This window comes from Ambystoma mexicanum, chromosome 4q, assembly GCF_040938575.1.
Source record: "Ambystoma mexicanum isolate Mex_15411 chromosome 4q, UKY_AmexF1_1, whole genome shotgun sequence".
NCBI lineage: Eukaryota > Metazoa > Chordata > Amphibia > Caudata > Ambystomatidae > Ambystoma > Ambystoma mexicanum.
The window spans coordinates 77,614,263-77,630,407 of record NC_090928.1 but is presented as its reverse complement, the minus strand read 5'-3'; positions in this window follow the sequence as shown (position 1 = coordinate 77,630,407).

Sequence of the window (16,145 nt, the reverse complement as noted above, 5' to 3'; positions counted from 1 at the left end):
GTCAGCACGCGTACCCGATTTCATTGGTCCAAAGGGCCAGGCGCGTAAGCGCGCCTATGACGCACGGGTGTTTCCCAACCCACGTGAAAAAAATACACGTGCCGCGCGAGCGCGTCAGCACGCGTACCCGATTTCATTGGTCCAAAGGCACACAGCGAGTAATCGCATATTCAACAGCGCGCGTGAAAAACGCCCAGTTACCATTTACATCTGAATACAATTACAATATTAATAACGTACATTTAACCTGGTAAACCTCGAGCATGTAGTCACACACGCTCGGCCACGACACGTGCAAAATTACAACAGGCAATACGGAAAGACATACGCCTGCAGGAAGCAGGCGTACGTGACCCGGCACGTCTAAATATTCACGTGAAAACATCCTACAAGCTCAGTGCAAAGATGAACATACCGTTCCTAGCAGCAGTGGCTGTGGGTTACCAAAGGAGGAGGAGGAGGAGAGTCAGGGCCAGAATTTTCTCACCCAGAACCAGCCTATTCGGGATGCCTGATGACCAGGTGTATGGGAGGTACAGGTTTCCAGCACACATCATACTGGACCTGGTCAGTGAGTGGGAGGATGACCTCACATCACCCACCCTGTGCACCCAAGCACTCAGCCCCCTGCAGAAGGTCCTGAATGTACTGCACTTCTTGGGCACTGGATCTTTTCAGCGGACAAGTGCCATAGTGGGTGGTGTGTCACAGGCCACGCAGTCACGCTGTCTACACCAGGTCTTGAACATCATCACTGCACGGCCATCAGTCCGCAGGCACATATATCTCCCCAGGACTCCTGCAGAAAGGCGGGCGTGCATCCAGGAATTCTATGGTGTGGCTCAATTCCCCAAAGTGCTTGGTGCAATTGACTGCACCCATGTGGCTCTACGTCCCCCCAGGGCAACAGAGCACATCTATAGAAACCGCAAGCACTGGCATTCCATCAACGTGCAAGTTGTATGCAATGCCAAGGGAATCATCACATCAGTATATGCCAACCATCCCGGGTCCACCCACGACAGCTTCATCTACAGAATGTCTACCCTAAGCCGGGACCTAGAGGCTGGCCGGCATGGAGATACATGGCTGCTTGGTGAGCATGAATGCCACTGCACATGCATGCATGTCAGATACAGGGTCATGTCACAACACCACTAATGATACCCATCACCACCTCCGCAGGGGACAGTGCCTACCCTATCAGCCACCACATGATGACCCCAATCCGGAACCCCACCACGCCACCCGAGGTAAGGTACAACACAGCCCACATTGCAACACGGGGCACAGTGGAGCGCACATTCGGAGTGCTGAAGTCACGCTTTCGCTCCCTTGACCGTTCTGGCGGGCAGCTGTTATATGCTCCCCCACTAGTGTGCAGGATCATAGTGGCAGCATGTGTCCTGCACAACGTTGCAACACGCCGGGGCCTGCCCGTGGACATGGTGGTGCCCCCACATCCACAACCACATGCACGCCATCTGCGCATGGGAGGGGAAAGGGCACGGGGGGAGGCAGCCCGTACGCAACTGGTGGCCAACTTCTTCACCTAGGAATCACAGTGCTGGCTAGTGCACACTGCTCTGGCACATACCATCTGACGATCAATGATGACACTACCTGACAATGTCACAAAATTTCTTGGCAATAAACTGTCAGAAACACATCAGCCTGAGATTGTTAACATGGAAGTGTCACTATGTGTGCACCCCTACCTACACATACACCAGCAATGCATAACTATGAAAAGACACAACTCCATTCATCAAAAATGCATTGGCACAGGCGAATTGCTACATTACAACATTGCCATGTCACCCAATCCCTTCACAGTCCCGCCACAGAGGACACCATGTCATGGTATGTGAGAGCAAACAAACTGACCCTCACAACATGACACCGGTGTCACAAATTGCAGTGCCCCAAATGGAACATAGCCGCACTTGAACAGCTAACCGTGATGGAGGCACTACTACACACCTGTGTAAGAGTCATTTCAATCAAATTACACACCAACCCACCCTGAAGCCCACCAAAACAAGACACAATGCATGTAATCAATGGTAGTCTCAATACCTGATTGTGCTGGTATGTCCTCACCGTCCAGATGTACAGTGATGGCGCCACGCAAAAGTGTCACTGCACATCTACCGACATGTAGTCTGACTCCAGAGAGTATGCCCGTGTGAAGAACTGTGAGAAATACCTGCAAAACATGAGTAACATATGTAAGTTGAGGCACATATCAAACCATCATGCATAGTTAGGTGCAACAACAATGTACACCATGAATGTCTACACAGTATTGACTATGGACTGCCCAACAGCTCATGGGAGTCCAATGTCACCGTGTAATTTGCTGTCACTTGGGCACACCCTTTGCAAGCCCATGGAAACGGAAGCAGGTGGGGTGTGGATGCCAGGTACCCAAGCATCGAAACCAAACTCAGGACAAGCCTGCATGTGCCCAGCCACAATACAGTGTATGCCCAGGTACCCACACAAGGCAACACACTTGAAAAATAAAAATATGATAAGAAAAAATGGCCATGAAAGGGCCGGCGGGGAGGGGGGGGGCACCTATGAGGTCCGAGGACAGGATGCACGCCACAATCCACCTGTGTGGATCATGGGAAGTAAAAACACCCCATAGACTCGTGGCCCACACGGCTACTCTGTTGTGGGAGATGAGTCGCTATCGCTCTGGCCAGACCCTGCAGCTGACTCAGGAGGTGGGGGAGCTGCCTCAGAAGATGGTGTGACAATGGGAGGCAGCCCACGCAAAGCCCGAGTTTGCTCCTCCATGGCTGCAAGCAGGCGGGTCTGGAAGGTCTGGTTCTGGATTATGATCATGCGGAGGTCCCCATGCAGTAACTTCCGGGATGACCTGACCTCCGCACGAGTTGCCTGCATCTCGGCCGAGAGCGTCCGTGTCAGACGCTCCAGCTGCTCCTCTGTCCTTCTATGGGATGAAGCCTCAAGCTCTGACAGGGTCGACCTGAGGTGATGGAATTCTTCCCTCAGGCCTTCCCTGTGGCGCTGGGACTCCATGGAAAGTGATTCCCGCAGAGTCGCCAGTCCTGCCCGCCTGTCCATGTTGGACGCCAACATGTCCTCCCTGTGTGCCTGGCAGATGGACTCTGTAGCCTGCTCCAGTCGCTCCATCAGCCTTTCTGGGGGGACAATGGAAGTGGCCACCCTATCCATGGCCTGTGCAATCATCTCGGATGATGCTGCCTGTTGGGTGGCCATACCGTAGATGGATTGCTCCCAAGCGGTATTGCCAGGTGGCATACGGCCACCACGTTGGCGGGCACCACACCTGCCTGGGGCAAGGCGGACTGTGCCTTGCTGTGCCGGCAAAGCCTCAGGCTGCAGGACTGCATTCCCTCTCTGATCTGCAGCCCCAGGAACAGGATCAGAGATTGTGTGGTGTGGCCCTGCATCCGTAACCACCGGAGGCTGAGCTGCCGACACTGACATCCCCATTGAGGGCAATAACCCGGCTGCAGGTGGGTCGGACAGAGGAGATTCTCTCCCAAGAACACTCACCTGCGACTGCACATAGGTGTCATCCTCCGAGTCTACACCTGAATACTGCTCGGGGGAGGAACCCCCAGAGACACCCCTCGACAGCACGACCTGCAGCACTTGTGGGTTTTCACCCACAAACACACCACGTCCCTCACTTGTGGAAGGTCGGCCCGGGTTGCCCTCCTGGGACGGCTCCACCACCACATCCCCAGCATCAACAAGTGCGTCGTCCCCTGCAAAGACATGAAAGAGAGAAATGGAAACAGGCATTAGCACCATGGCATACAACAAGGGCTGATGAACAACAGAGGCAGTAGTTCAATGACACATGTCCGACATGACTGGGAAACCTCCTATGCATTCACCATCACTGGGTCTGGAGGGGAGGCTCAGGGCACACAATGATGACACAGAGAATGGAGAGCAACGCCTGCTCCCCATGCTGCCTAGCACTGGCATCACACATTGGCCGGTGATTGCCATGTCAAATGCACATGCCATCACACACATGGCATGTGACATAGCCACCAAGTGAAGAGGGAGAGGAGGGCAACTAATTTGGATTTTGGCCACTCTGGTCCTGACATTGCTTCATCACATCAAGAAGTTAACATGTTGGACATGGATCTGCTAGTCCCAATTGGCCACGATGCACAGTGCCTTGTCAACATCAACAAAATGCAGTAAACAATGAGATTCCACCTCCCCATCACCTGTAATGGAATCATATAGCATTCGTGAAGCACCTGTACAGAAATGTATGAAGGTACAGCGGAGCACTGAGGGGTGGTGGGCCAGAAGGGGATGCCATTCAACAATCCTACTGGTGCTGGTGTCATTCATGTAACGCAAGTGCAGAGGTGGGTGGCACAATGAAGTGCAAGGGGAAGTTGCGGCTGGTAGTGCTGTACAAGGTAAGTAGGACTTAACGTCGAGGGCAGATGGTGGTAGGCGCAGACAAGTGCTGGGGGGTGGCCTATAGGGGTACAGAGACAGTCATGCAGTGCTGTGGGCTCGGAGGGGACAGGGGAGGTACACATTGCATCTGGCTCGGCAAGGTCCTTGCAGATTTCAATGTGTCCTGCAGAGTTGTCAGATGCAGCAGATATGTGCCCTTGGATTGGGGCTCTCATCTTGGTGAGAAGGGTGAGACGCTATTGCCTTTGGAGCAGGCGGCAGGCCAGTTTGCCAGAGGATGAGCATGATGCAGGCCATTTCCTCTCTGCCACCCGGCACCTGTGTTTTGGGTTCACAAGATCCGAGTCATGCCAGGAGTCAGCATTGGCATGGGGCTTCAGGCGGATTGTCATGACCGTGGCAAAGACATCCAGTGTACCTGACATAGAGTGGAGCATGGAGTGGGCCCTGTCAGGATGGGAGTGAGCCTAAGGGGGAGCTGGATGGGGGGGAGATTTTGGCAGCATAAGCCTCGACTGACACACACTTCATGGGTTGGAATACCAAGAAGGTGTGTGACAGTGGTGAGGGTGGCTTTGCCTGTGGGGTGGTGAGGGTGAGGTGGGAGGAGAGGAGAAAGTGATCACTCCAGGAGAGAGGAGTGCAGAGAGGGATGGAGAGGGGAAGGTCAGATGAGATCAGAGCATCAAGAGTGTGCCCTGCAGAATGAGTAGGGACAGACGGGAGTTTAGAGGGTGATAGGGAGTTGCTGAGGTCACGGAAAAGTCACGTGGGGGGGACAACAAGCATGCAGGTGGATGCGTACATCACCAAGGAAGAGGATTTCAGTGTCTGGGGACATGAGTGAGGAGGAGAGGTGAGGCCACTCAGAAAGGAAGTAGTACATTTGACCATTTTTCCGATACACAGTACGCACAGTTTGTGAATGTCGAGGTGAGATGGAGAGAGACGTCACACAAGCCATTCCAGAGGGGAGTAGGTCTACGTAGGAGTGACAGTGGCAGGAATACCCTCAGGGAAGGCAAGGGCACACCCCCCCCTGCACAGTAGTGCCGGGCCAAGGAGAGGATCTCCTGAACGTCAGGTAGGAGTGTGTCAAAGATGCAGACAGAGCTGGCCGTCAGACATGTTTCCATGAGACCAAGGATGTCAAGGTGCATTACCTCATGTAAGTGACATATATTGGAGGAATGCCTGATGCAGCGGCAGAGTAAGGAGTGTAAATGTGGAGGAGGTTGACAGCCTTGTAGGACTTACGGGGAGTGCTACAGATCAGAGGTGCAGCATGTGTAGGAGTTGGAGTGGGAGGCGGAGAAGGATCATGGGAGGGTGCAGGGAGGCAGTGCAGGATAGATGAGGAGAGAGGAGGGAGGACAGCAGGAGAGGAAAGGAAGTTGATGAGATGTGGGTAGCATTTGTCAAGGAGAATAAGGTTGGCCTGAGGTCCTTGGACTGAGATGCTCCCATTACCATACACATCAATTGTGGCCTCTGAGGATTGGAAGGAGGCCAAGAGTACACCCCAACGGGTCACACCATTGATGGTGGAAGAGGAGCAAGGAGAGAGGACTGGGACCATGTGAAGGGTCCATGGGACAGGCAAAGGCATGTATGAGCAGATGTCAGTGAGAGTTAACCTTGAGTAGGCTCAGATGTACTTGTCAGCAATAGGGTGGGTCGCATTGGAGGGCAGGGTGCCCTCATTTGACTGTTTGCAAGCAGGTGTCGTGAGTAGGGCACGATGGTCTGAACAGTAGAAGTCAGGGAAGATAGACCATGAAGAGCAGCATGGAGTGTGAGGGAATGGGGCTTGAAACCAGACGGAACAAGAGCACACAGGTAGGAGGTGGGTGTCAAGGCAAATTCCAGAGTATGACAGCATGTTGAGTGCCATGTATATACAGAGGACGCATTAGCATGTGGTATCATTGCATGTCAGGCATGTGACGATGGAACTTGAATGGCTGGGGGAAAGTGTAGGAATGGTATGTAAGACATAAGATGAATAGACAGGGGAGAATGAGCAACAATGTCGTGACAAAATGACAATTCAAGGGGAACTTCCATGGTGTAGGGCCATATGTGCACTGTTGGCAGTAGGGATAGTGGTGTGGGCACATGGTGTTGCACTGAACATACTGGATGAGGCACATGGGTGACACTATCAACTCTGCCACACACACCCTTGACAGGCACCCAACATGAAGGCTTCGCACACACACCATGCACATGGATATAACACACATGCATGTGCACTCACCGGATGATGCCTCGTAATCAGGGAGATCTCCCACACCTTGGAGTTGTCCCTCGGTGACGTAGGATCCAGCTACGGACTCGTGTGGTGTGAGTTCTATTTCCTGTGCTGGGGACCCACCTCCAGTCACCAAGGTTGTGGCATGACTTGAGGCCAGCTTATCCTTTGCCCTGCGCTTAAGGTCATTCCAGCGCTTCTGGCAATCACTAGCTGTGCGCCTCACTACTCCAAGGGCACTTATTTTGTCAGCAATGGTCTGCCAGTGTGCCTGGCATCTGGCATGTGTGGTCTTGGACCCTGCAACGATGACCATTTCCCTATCATGGTCTGACACATACTGAACAAGTGCATTCAGTTCGGCGTCTGTGAAGCTGGGCTTCCTTGATGGGCCGGACTGTGCAGCCGTGCCTGGGGCATCAGCCTGTGCCGGACGTGCACTCTTCCTCTTCCGCTTGGAAGGGGGTGGGGATCCAGAGTGTCCTACGCCGCATTGGACACTAGGGGCAGGAGCTGTGGTGGACTCAGTACTGGGTGTGTGGGATTGCACACTCAGCATGGGAGTAGGTGCAGGCATTGGGGGTAGAGGGATAGGGTCAGGCCTGATCTGAGGTGCATGAACTAGGACCGACACAGTCTTGGCAGGGTGTATGAGAGGTGGGGTGGATGGAGCCACACCCTGCCCACGGGGGGCAGCAGATGACCTATCTGGCATAGATGCGCGTGTCCTGATGACACCAATGTGCACCGGTGCACGTGCAGTGGACCTGCTGACCTGGATGTCAGCGATGGAGTCACCCTCGGACAGGTCTGGTGCCACAATGGGCTGGTCCAACAAGGGCTGATCAGGGTTGGTATCAGCCACATGACCCTCAACCTGGGGGGGGGGGCAGGGGCGGGGGCATGGGTGTCCCTGACTGGTCCTCCAGACTGGGGGGGACAGGGGCACCCTGCAAGTCACAACCACGTCCCCTAGTGGATCCTCCACGGCCACCACGTGTGGCTCGGCCACCTTTGCCACCCTTACGGCTTGCACGCCTCCCAACCATGGCACTGATGTTATTGTGCGTATGGGAGTGGGTGTGCACAATTGTCATGGGCAATTGGGTGTCAAAGGGGTTGGGTACCAGATGGTATTCGTACCCTAGTGCAGTGGCAAGGCTATATGACACCCCTGGGGAAAGATGACGGGTCACGCAACGCACAGGCACCCCAAAAAAGTTAGGGAACGTGCACGATACCCCTCCTAGACCACGTGTGCGTATGAAAAACCCTGCACTACGCTGTGGCATCCAGTAACACAAGAATGAACGTATGCGTGTCACACGCAGCCTAGATTGACCTCTGAAGAGGTACGTGACACACGGGGCAAGCACAGATGATAGATGCGTGCGCAACTCACCGTCTGCCAGGGAGAAATGCGTCAAAAAGACGCGCGTGTGCGCGTTGGCAACACCCCCGCCAAAAGAAGAATGGGACGCTGTCTGAGGAGACAGGACAACAGTAGAAGGGAACGCTGTGTGAGGAAACAGGCCCAGGAAAAAGAGCAAAAGAGAAAAAGCTGTCAGAGGTAACAGGGAGTACGACCTTTGAACGCCGTGAAGTAAATCGCGTGTCAACTGACAAGAAGTACAGAATACACCAACTCGCTCTCCACGAAAAGCACGTACAAGGAAATGGCGTTGTACATGTACCTTTTATGCAGGCCCACAGGTCCTGCGTCACTTCCGCGTGTAGGCGCTGAAGGGCCAGCCTCCAATCACACGCATTGACACTGGCTTGTGTTTCTTTCACGCGTGTTGGGAAACGGCCGTGCGTTATAGACGCGCTTACGCGCCTGGCCCTTTGGACCAGTCACGCGTGTTGGGAAACACCCGTGCGTCATAGGCGCGCTTACGCGCCTGGCCCTTTGGACCAATGAAATCGGGTACGCGTGCTGACGCGCTCGCGCGGCACGTGTATTTTTTTCACGTGGGTTGGGAAACACCCGTGCGTCATAGGCGCGCTTACGCGCCTGGCCCTTTGGACCAATGAAATCGCGTACGCGTGCTGACACGCTCGCGCGGCACGTGTATTTTTTTCACGTGGGTTGGGAAACACCCGTGCGTCATAGGCGCGCTTACGCGCCTGGCCCTTTGGACCAATGAAATCGCGTACGCGTGCTGACGTGCTTACGCGCTGAGGGCCTTTCCTCGGATTCCACGCAGACGTGCATGATTTTCACGTGCCAATTCACTCCGTATCAAGCTGGCCACGCGTTCACACACGGAAGACCACGCTCCTGCCCAGAAGGCCGAGTTACTGCCCCCCAGTGCCCCGAGCAGCCTCCCACGTGCCATCTGCTGCTGCCTACCTGCCTGCCTGCCTGCTGCCACCGTGCCCTGCCATTTGGTGCCTGCACATCAGCCATCTGCAGGCGTACAGTTGCTGTGTCCACCCCTGCTGGAACTGAAGACTCCCGACTGGAAGAACACCACTCCACAGCCCAGCCCCAGGACCAAGTTGCCCACCCACTCCTGCCTCTGGGGTTGCCATGTCGGGCACTGAAACATCTGGCACCACTGGCAACCCCCAGCCAGAGAGGCAGAGGGGCCCCAGCTTCAGTGTCACCGAGGTTAGGGTCCTGGTGGAGCGAGTCCTGGGGCAGTATGATGCCCTCTTCGGAAGTAGCCGCGCCAACTATGAAGGACGGACTCGGATCTGGGACGACATCGTGACTGCCATCAACGTGGAGGGGGTGGCAGTCCGCGACAACCCACATGTCAGGAAGCGTTGGGAGGACTGCAGGTCCAGGACCCTTTCAAAGGCCCGGCGCCTCGTGGAGGGGGGCCGGGGCCACATGAGTTCGATCCAAATGAGGGTCCTGGCACGCATACACCCAGCGCTCCACTCCCAGGTCCTTGAGAGGGAGACCCGTCTGGAGTTGAGCGGTAAGTGTGCAGGCATTGCTGTGTGAGACAGTGCATGTTGCAGTGTGCTGGTTGTGTGATGCTGTATGTGTGGAATGGGCCTTGTAGGCATGTATGTGTGCAGTGTTGTCATGGCGATGCATGTGCGACCAGTAATTAGTGGATCACATGGTTGTTGTATGTGTTGCTATGCAACCTGAGGAGGCCTATGCAGATTGGACACATGTGAGCATGCAAGTGTATGTTCGTGGACATGGGTGTGGGTGAGGGATGGATGCTGATGCCAGGTACATGTATGGTGTCGAGGTCGGTGTGCTTGACCTGCATGTCTGTGACTTTTGAATGGCATGGATGCATGACACATGTCTGTGACACTGTACAGATTCACTGATGCTGCCTAGTCATCCTTGTATCCACTGTGTTTGTGATGTACGAGGCCACATGGATGTGACAGAGGTGAAGTGTGTGCGTGTGATTTGCATGACCAATGATGCATGTGAGTTCCATGACATCGTACTTTAGAAGAGTGCAGTGGACATGTATGTTGATGTGCATGCCATGGACCATGGGTGTTGCGTGTGTGTATTGTCTGACCCATGTGTTGTGGAGGGACATGATAGAAGTGTACTTTACCATTGCCAGTCATCTGATATTGCTTCCTGTGTAGGGGACCATTGTACAGTGCCCTGATGCTTGTGTTCTATGTCTCCCTCTATGCAGAGGCTAGTGATGGAGAGGGCGGAGACGGCGCTGTGGAGGTAGATGGCGGGGATGCCCCCACGGCTGCGGCGGAAGGGGTGGGTGAGCCCCCACAGGGGCCAGCTACAGCGGAAGAGGGCAAGGAGCCATCCAGGTTGGTGGTTTCTACAGAGGAGGAGGCGGCCGAGACTGAGGCACACCTGAGGCCTGGTGGGGGCATCCCTGCTGGTGCAAGTGGTGCAGTCCAGGGCCAGGGGCAGGAGGCAGCACAGGTCGCCGTGGAGGTGCCTGTGCATGTCGCTGTCCCTGACCCTGTGAGTGCACCACCATCCACCAGCATGGATGCCCCGTCCCAGGCCCGTCCGCAGGTGGAGGGGGTGTCTATGTCATCTGACTCCCCTCCACCTGCGGACGAGGGGACCCGTGGGCGCATGGAAAAGGTCCTGATTGGGGTCGCGTTGCGCACGGGGATCATTCGTGATGACGTGCGTGCTTCCCGGGAGGAGCACGCACATCATCACGAAGAGCACCGTGCCGACGTGGCCCAGTTGGGATCTGCCATTGGCGCAGGTTTTCTGCAGGTGATGGCCAATGTGTCGGGCATCTCCTCCTCTGTGGAAAGTATGCGCCGGTCGTTCTCCTTGCCGTCTTCCGGCCCAGTTGACACCAGGGCCCCCTGTGGACCTGCCCCGACCAATGCAGCCGGCTCAGTGGGGATCCCATCCCTGCCACAGTCGGGAGTCGGTGGTCCAGCTGGTGTGGACACCATGGCAACTGGACCCCTGCAGGTGGAGGATGTGCCGGCATCATCAGGCAGGGCACGTGCACGACGGCGTCGGTGGATACCATCAGCCTGGATGCCGTCGTGCTGGCAGAGGCAGTGGCTGCAGAGGCAGCGGCAGCGACGTGGGAGGCGTCATGGCTCGGGGCCATCAACATCGGAGGGGCAGCCATCGGCTGGAGGGCAGGAGGACCCTGGACAGAATGTGTCTTCCGTGTGGCAGCGGTTAGGCCACGCAATAGATGCGGAGAGGCGGCGGGCAGAAGAGGGGCGGCTCGCTATGGTCAGGGTGGTGGACTCCATGCAGAGGGCCCTGAGGCGTGCCGAGTGCCTCGAGGAGATCCGCAGGGGCTTGGAGGTGGACACTGCGTCAGCCCTGCGTGCCCTCGGGGCCATTGAGGAGGAACGCCTCGGGGAGATAGAAAGGGAGTTCGATGATGCCCTGGCCCATAACATCTCTCAGTGAGCCGCAGGACTGGCCCGCCGCCTTTGTATATAGTTATGTAGATAGTAGGTTTCCTTTATTTTTATTTATTATTTGGGTTGATTGGACAATGGCCCACGTTTTTTGTATATAGTTAGCATTAGTTAGGTTTTGGGTAGGTTTCATTTTATGGTTTTTAGGGATATTGGACCCGGACAATCATCTTTGTACATAGTTTGTGGATATTTTCGATTTTATTATTTGGACCATGGGGCAATGTGTTTGTTTGTGATTTCCATTTTGATTGACTTTGCACCCGTTCTTTTGGATTTCACCTTTCATTAGATTTTTTTTTTTTTACCTGTTACTTTGTGTATTCATTTAGGTGTTTCTTTTTTTTCCTTCTTACATTTTAATACATTGTTCTTTTGATTCTATTGTGTGGACTTCTCTCATTGGTTTGTTGACTGTCACAATCTGGGTTTTCACAGTCATGTGTTGCCATTGTGTGAGTCTGACGGACTTGGACTCATGCGCATACTGCTCATTGGTTATGTATCATGTAATGGGTATTTGATTTTTGAATGGATGTGTACCTTGGATGTGTGTATGGACTGGGGTGACATGGGGTGAGATGTGGTTGCCCATGGGATCCTGGGATCTGTATTGTGATTTCCTATTGGTAGGGGAACATCTGTGTGGGCCTGGTGGAGGGTGCCCCATGACTGCTGGGGGGTGGGGTTGGTGGGAGACATGAGTGGGACATAAGTGGGGGCCTGCTGGCAGGTGCCCCACAGTGCTGGGGGGTGGGTGTGGTGGGAGGCATGAGTGGGACATGGGTGGGGGCCTGGTGGAGGGTGCCCCATGACTGCTGGGGGGTGGGGTTGGTGGGAGACATGAGTGGGACATAAGTGGGGGCCTGCTGGCAGGTGCCCCACAGTGCTGGGGGGTGGGGTTGGTGGGAGACATGAGTGGGACATAAGTGGGGGCCTGCTGGCAGGTGCCCCACAGTGCTGGGGGGTGGGTGTGGTGGGAGGCATGAGTGGGACATGAGTGGGGGCCTGGTGGAGGGTGCCCCATGACTGCTGGGGGGTGGGTGTGGTGGGAGGCATGAGTGGGACATAAGTGGGGGCCTGCTGGCAGGTGCCCCACAGTGCTGGGGGGTGGGTGTGGTGGGAGGCATGAGTGGGACATAAGTGGGGGCCTGCTGGCAGGTGCCCCACAGTGCTGGGGGGTGGGTGTGGTGGGAGGCATGAGTGGGACATGGGTGGGGGCCTGGTGGAGGGTGCCCCATGACTGCTGGGGGGTGGGGTTGGTGGGAGACATGAGTGGGACATAAGTGGGGGCCTGCTGGCAGGTGCCCCACAGTGCTGGGGGGTGGGTGTGGTGGGAGGCATGAGTGGGACATGAGTGGGGGCCTGCTGGCAGGTGCCCCACAGTGCTGGGGGGTGGGTGTGGTGGGAGGCATGAGTGGGACATAAGTGGGGGCCTGCTGGCAGGTGCCCCACAGTGCTGGGGGGTGGGTGTGGTGGGAGGCATGAGTGGGACATAAGTGGGGGCCTGCTGGCAGGTGCCCCACAGTGCTGGGGGGTGGGTGTGGTGGGAGGCATGAATGGGACATGGGTGGGGGCCTGGTGGAGGGTGCCCCATGACTGCTGGGGGGTGGGGTTGGTGGGAGACATGAGTGGGACATAAGTGGGGGCCTGCTGGCAGGTGCCCCACAGTGCTGGGGGGTGGGTGTGGTGGGAGGCATGAGTGGGACATGAGTGGGGGCCTGCTGGCAGGTGCCCCACAGTGCTGGGGGGTGGGTGTGGTGGGAGGCATGAGTGGGACATAAGTGGGGGCCTGCTGGCAGGTGCCCCACAGTGCTGGGGGGTGGGTGTGGTGGGAGGCATGAGTGGGACATAAGTGGGGGCCTGCTGGCAGTGCCCCACAGTGCTGGGGGGTGGGTGTGGTGGGAGGCATGAGTGGGACATAAGTGGGGGCCTGCTGGCAGGTGCGCCACAGTGCTGGGGGGTGGGGGTGGTGGGAGGCATGAGTGGGACATGGGTGGGGGCCTGGTGGAGGGTGCCCCATGACTGCTGGGGGGTGGGAGTCATGAGCAGGTGTGCAGGGTAATCCCCTGTGGTGTGGACTGCATGCAGGGGACGTGGAGGCTGTACAGGGAAGACCTGTGAAGACCCAACGATCGGAGTAGCGTGTTCAACTATCCACGCCCCCCTGAAATGGACGTAGCCTAGCTTTTCGCGTGTGAAACTTCCCGCGCACCCCTGTAATGGACGTACCCTGGCTTTTCGCGTGTGGGACTTCCCGCGCACCCCTGTAATGGACGTACCCTGGCTTTACGCGTGTGAAACTTCCCGCGAACCCCTGTAATGGACGTACCCTGGCTTTTCGCGTGTGGGACTTCCCGCGCACCCCTGTAATGGACGTACCCTGGCTTTTCGCGTGTGGGACTTCCCGCGCACCCCTGTAATGGACGTACCCTGGCTTTTCGCGTGTGAAACTTCCCGCGAACCCCTGTAATGGACGTACCCTGGCTTTTCGCGTGTGGGACTTCCCGCGCACCCCTGGTATTCCCCTAGCCTAGCTTTTCGCGTGTGAAACTTCCCGCGCACCCCTGTAATGGACGTACCCTGGCTTTTCGCGTGTGGGACTTCCCGCGCACCCCTGCAATTCCCGTAGCCTAGCTTTTCGCGTGTGAAACTTCCCGCGCACCCCTGTAATGGACGTACCCTGGCTTTTCGCGTGTGGGACTTCCCGCGCACCCCTGTAATGGACGTACCCTGGCTTTTCGCGTGTGAAACTTCCCGCGAACCCCTGTAATGGACGTACCATGGCTTTTCGCGTGTGGGACTTCCCGCGCACCCCTGGTATTCCCCTAGCCTAGCTTTTCGCGTGTGAAACTTCACGCGCACCCCTGTAATGGACGTACCCTGGCTTTTCGCGTGTGGGACTTCCCGCGCACCCCTGCAATACCCGTAGCCTAGCTTTTCGCGTGTGAAACGTTCCCGCGCACCCCTGAAATGGAAGTAGCCTGGGATTTCGCGTGTGAAACTTCCCCGCGCACCCCTGAAATGGACGTACCCTGGCTTTTCGCGTGTGGGACTTCCCGCGCACCCCTGCAATTCCCGTAGCCTAGCTTTTCGCGTGTGAAACTTCACGCGCACCCCTGTAATGGACGTACCCTGGCTTTTCGCGTGTGGGACTTCCCGCGCACCCCTGCAATACCCGTAGCCTAGCTTTTCGCGTGTGAAACGTTCCCGCGCACCCCTGAAATGGAAGTAGCCTGGGATTTCGCGTGTGAAACTTCCCCGCGCACCCCTGAAATGGACGTACCCTGGCTTTTCGCGTGTGGGACTTCCCGCGCACCCCTGCAATTCCCGTAGCCTAGCTTTTCGCGTGTGAAACTTCCCGCGCACCCCTGTAATGGACGTACCCTGGCTTTTCGCGTGTGGGACTTCCCGCGCACCCCTGTAATGGACGTACCCTGGCTTTTCGCGTGTGAAACGTTCCCGCGCACCCCTGAAATGGACGTAGCCTGGCTTTTCGCGTGTGAAACTTCCCGCGAACCCCTGTAATGGACGTACCCTGGCTTTTCGCGTGTGAAACGTTCCCGCGCACCCCTGAAATGGACGTAGCCTGGGATTTGACGTGTGACACTTCCCGCGCACCCTTGAAAATCGCATGGGCCGCTTGCCGTGATGGTCCAGGGTTAGCGTAGCCCCTTGCGCTGGTTTGTGATTTTTATGAGATTTCCCAGCGCAAGGGGCGTTCCTGGGGGCGTAACTGGCGCTGCAGCGAGTCGCTGCGCCACTGTGCGCCACGGCTGCCTGGGGAAGCTAAAATCCATGAATACGCTGTGCGCCGGATTCGGTTTTGGCGCACGCGGCTGGCGCAGACTATCGCACGCGCACGCTGTGCGCCAGCCGCGTGCGCTACTTGTGCGCTGAATTCTATGAATTACCCTGTGAATGTCAGCAGTTTTATCACAAAAACATGATTTGAATCACAAAACCATTGCTTATGCAATTAAGGCATTTTCCCAAGTTGAAATTAAATTCAATGAATGTGAAAAGGCCCTTTTGACCACTGTGTGGGCGCTACAGCCTTTCCGCCCCATTGTTCAGGGAGAAAAGGTAATTATTGAGACAAATCATCAACCTTTGCAGTTTTTAGAGAGTAAAAGAATTAGGTCAGGCAACCTAGCACAGTCCAGAATTACTTCATGGACACTGGCATTGCAAGGCTTTCCTGTAGAAGTGAGATATAGCCAAAATAAAAAGAGCCCAGTTGCTCAGGATTTGGCAGATCTACATGGTTGTGCAGCTGAACATGTATCAAATGAAGTATAAGTGGAATCTAGTTTACAGGAGTTTGGGCAATCACCACACAAAGCTTTCGATGAAAAGACATGCAAGGATTTGCCAACTGTATATATTGACGCTTGTGCTTTTCACATTGAAAATGACAGCAATAAACAATTAGTGTCAGGAATAGGAAATGTCTGGTTGAAATGTGAAGGCATTCCCAGTATAGGGATGAGAAGTGGGGCTAGAAGCAGTCAAGTAGCGGAATTAGCAGCCATCTATAAAGCAATTACTACTGCAGTTGATAATAAAT